This window comes from Mustela nigripes, chromosome 13, assembly GCF_022355385.1.
Source record: "Mustela nigripes isolate SB6536 chromosome 13, MUSNIG.SB6536, whole genome shotgun sequence".
Lineage (NCBI taxonomy): Eukaryota > Metazoa > Chordata > Mammalia > Carnivora > Mustelidae > Mustela > Mustela nigripes.
This window is the reverse complement of record NC_081569.1, coordinates 69016662-69021155: the sequence shown is the minus strand read 5'-3', so window position 1 is coordinate 69021155 and position 4494 is coordinate 69016662.

Below are 4494 nucleotides of genomic sequence, written 5' to 3'. Positions count from 1 at the left end.
TGAAGAATGAATGTAAGTGTCCCCTCCTTTGTGACCCTCTTCCCTTATTTATTTCCCACCATCTTTCACCAAGCAAAATTAGGATCTTTCTGTGCTCCCTAATACCCTGTATTGACCTCTGGGCTAACAGTCATCTGCTTTACTGTCACCTTGGCATAGCTGCCTCTCCTTTTGGTTCTTAAGTGTCTTTAGGGATCTATCATGTCCATTTTTATCATATCACAGCAAAAGTGCAGTAAGAGGCACATACTAGGTGCTTTGTAAAGGTTAGAGAAAGAATGGAAGGAAAGCCTAACAACAGTCCAGCATAAAGTATGTGGGGATTCAGGGGACATTGTCAGCTGGCTCAGAGCATGGGTGCGTGAAGACAACAGTGGAGGGCAGTGAGCAGCACCCAGTGCTTCATGTGTCAAGTTCATAGTGTCTGACTTTGGTTTTGAGACATTCTGAAGCATATGACTATGTTCTCCATTCATCCCTGCTAGCTGAATTTTTCCTGGACATATAACATAGGCCATGACCTTACGGTTTTCTCAGCAATCTTCCAAAACCCAAAATTCTCCTGTAATGCACTGAAGAGTTGGTACTCACAGGTGATGTTCTACATTGAAAGGAAGAAAAGCGGGCACTTGAAATAGTACACTATTTAAAAAAAAAAAATGTATTTATTTGACAGAGAGAGAGAGCACAAGCAGTGGGAGCAGCAGAGGGAGAGAGAGAAACAGGCTCCCCGCTGAGCAGCCCAATGCAGGGCTCAATCCCAGGATCCTGGAATCATGACTTGAGCAGAAGGCAGGCACTTAACCCAATGAGCCACCCAGGTGCCCCATAAACTATTTTGAATTAAAATCCTAAAGTTCAAGTTACAGAGTTCTTTGCATTTATCTTCTTAAAAATAAACTTTAGGGGCTCCTGGGTGGCTCAGTTGGTTAAGCATCCAATTCTTACATTGGCTCAGGTCACAATCTCACAGGTTGTGAGATAGAAACCCACCTGGGGCTCCATGCTCAGGAGGAAGTCGGCTTGATGACTCTCCCCACTGCCTCTCCCCCCACTTGTGTGCACTCTCTCTAAAATAAATAAATCTTTACAAATAAATTCTAAAAACCTGAATATTTTGCAAAGAATTTTCTCTTAAAGGAGACACAGAAGAAATGCCATGTCATTGAGAATTTCACAGCTTATGGTTATCTTACAAGACTTTCTAAGAGTGTTTACTCCATCTCCAATCTACTTTTCTCTCTAAAAGAAATACAAATTTAACTATGGAAGTAACATTTGGAAAATGTAAAGGAAATAAACAGTCTTCATAATCTGACCACCCCCTGAAAACTATTAACATGATTTGGTTTGGGAAAAAAATGGAGAGTTTTACTCCTGGAAAGGACTGCTGTCTCTATTCAATACTTCGCAGCAAACATTAACCTTAGTGACGCTGTGTGGAGGAGAAACACAAGTCATGTAAAGGTGATTTTATTTGGCAAGATTTACTTCCTGGCTAGCACCGAAAGGGAGAAGAACAAGGAGAAAGCATTGGTTTCCATAAACCCCTAAGACAAGGAATGCACTGTGCAAATCCAGCACCAAGGAGAGCACCAAGTGGGACCTTCAACTCAATTTTATGGACACTTGCATATGTCTTCCAACCCAGAAAAACAGCAAAAGCGTTATTTGTTAAATCATTAAATACAATGTCAATATTTAATTTAAGCCAAGCTGTCTTTAGAACACACTTAGGGTTTCTAATAAGTTCTCCATCTCCCATCCTATATTTTTTCTACCTGACCTCACATTTCTGGACTTTTCTGTTACAGAGCACTGAGACACTAAAAGCACTATCTATCACCACTATCACCCTCTTCATCCCCAGCTATTTCATTTGAACATGAATGCTGAACCCTGCTCTTTACTTTGCATTTGTTGCTTTGCAGGATTCATGCATTGCCTATGACCCTGAGCCCTACGTATCTACTCACTGCCTGGGATCTTTAGGCTCCTAGGGGACATTTCCTTTTACTGACCTATCAACAACTCAAAGTTGAATTTTTCATCAGGTCTCTCTTCAACACAGACCCTCTCTCCCCTCTCGTCTCCTCCCATCTAACCAACTCCATTTGTCAGTCTTTTAGGAGGACCCTCTCTTCAGTCACTGGCCATTCCCTGTGCATACATAACTTGCTGGTTTTTACCTCCTTATCTTTGTTCAGACTGTTTCCACCACCAGGGAAGCAGAGATTTCAAAATCTTCATTGACACTTCAGAAATTCTAACAAAATTTATCTACATCTATACCTGGTACCTCCAAGCATTTATGTGCTTATACTGGGCTATGTGTCTATGTTGTTTATGTTCTTGACTTATTAGTACTGACATTAATCATTATAACTTATTTAAGGGCTACTTTGTGCTAGGAGATCTTTTTAAAAGGAACATAGGCAGAAAGAGAAGAAAAGTAGCTCAGAATACTAAACGGCTATGACTCGACAGGTATCAAGATGTAGCTCTCCCAATCCCCCAAATTCTTTTCTTGCCCAACCTGTCATACCTAAATCCTCTAATAAGAGGGCATGTCATTGGGAACTAAATGTTTTCACCCTCCCCTCCTTCAGCACTCCCCCAACCCCATCCCATCCCACCCCTACTGTTGAGTGCAAAGACTTCTGGGAGCAGTAACATTCTAAGCTGTTAACAGCGAAAGCCTTCACAGAGAATTCTCCTCACAGTGACAGTTAGCTGAAGATAGTGAATGGGAGAGGTCCTTCAGGAATGGATTGGGAGTGAGAATGGAAGAGGAAAGGAAATAGCCAGCTTTATGAAGAGGTAGACCCCAGGCCCATGTTCCTCCCAACCTACTGAAAGAGTGTGTTGTGCCATGTTTAGAGCCTCACTCCTTCCTCAGCCATTCCTGCATACCTCCAAGAGTGATCACTGGGCTCAGCCCCACAGGGGACCCAGAGATGAATCAGACATGGATCCTGCCCTCGAGGAGCTCACTGTCTAGTGGTAGAAAAGTGCCAAGTACCATAGCAAAGCCAATTCCAAGGGCCATAGGGCTTCACAAGAGAGAAAGATGCAGGCTGGTCATCAAGGAAGGCCTGCTAGAAGAGGTTGCATTTGAGCTGGACTTAGGAAGGTGACAGGGAACTTTCCACAGGCAGAGATTGGAGGTGGTGCTAGTTATGGTGATGGACACCTTCAGTCCAAGACTGTGGTCTGAAGCGGGGGGGAGGGTAGGTAGTTGGAGAAAGGTAGGAAAAAGCCAAGGAGACTCTGGGTGTTTTCACCAGTAAGGACACCAGGAATGACACTTTACCTGCTTTCACATTTTGCCCAATGTTGTCCAGATGAAAATAGGTATTATTTATTTATAGGGAGTAATGGCTGAAAGTTGAGAACTCGGCTGGAATGACAAGTGCTCTCTGAGAGTGGTTACTTTGACCCCCCAGTCCCATTATTCTATGAGTCTGTGTTTGGAGGGAGAGCCAGTGATACACCTCTGGGCCTAGGCAAGGTCTCTTAGTGAATGCCCTCAAGCAAGCAATGATACTTCACAGTAGAATGGGAGATGGGACCCCAAAGAGTGAATATGATCAGAACAGTTCACTTGAATTTGCCAGAGTATCAGGTTGATGTTTAGTTCATGTCTGCCAATAGAAAGAGTATGGGTACATGTTTTGAAGAGTGTAGGCAGAAATGAGAAAGAGGAGGACTGGAGTTGACATGGGTAGAGAGGAGTTGATAATAAATTACTTGATGAGAACCAAAAAAAAAAAAAAAGGTAGAGAAGGGGCAACTGAATGATAAGATAAAAGGGGAAACTTACTTAAGAAGTCCACACTTAAATATTTAATTCAGTTCTCCCCCCCCCCACTTTGTTGCTTGCTGTTTTAGAATTTTAGCTCTACCATTTTGTAGAGACTACAGAGGGATCTTGCAAAAATTTTTCTTTGGCAGGGAAATCATTACCCAAAACATTACTCCTTTAAAAATGTTTGTACAACCTCCAAGAACAATTTTTAATCTTTCATGGCATAATACCCTTTGGACTTTTGTTTTCAAGCCCAGATATAACCAGCATCTCCCCAGGATTCTAGTCATTCCCAGTGAGCTGAATTTAGTCAGCAGTAACCATAGCCTTGGAAGAAAAAGCAACCCAATGATACGTGATAGAAGAGAAGTTGGCAGATAAATTAGGTCTAGTCAACCAAAGAATGAAGAGCACAAGACTCAGACCTGAGAGAGTAGTAGCATACCTTGGATGGCGGCATTAAAAAAAACAAAAAAAGGAAGGCATAGTGGGTTAGTCAGAGAAGGGTCAGCATGCAGATCTATGGTTCCTGATCCTAAGAATCCTCTGGTGGGAGGAGGAGACATTCATTCTCTGCTTGATCTTTTATACACATGGCTGGGGGGGTGGGGAGGATCCTTGACCTTAAGAGATGTAGCCCTACCATCCTGCATGAGGTGAACCCTTCTTCTGGTCAACCCAGGATC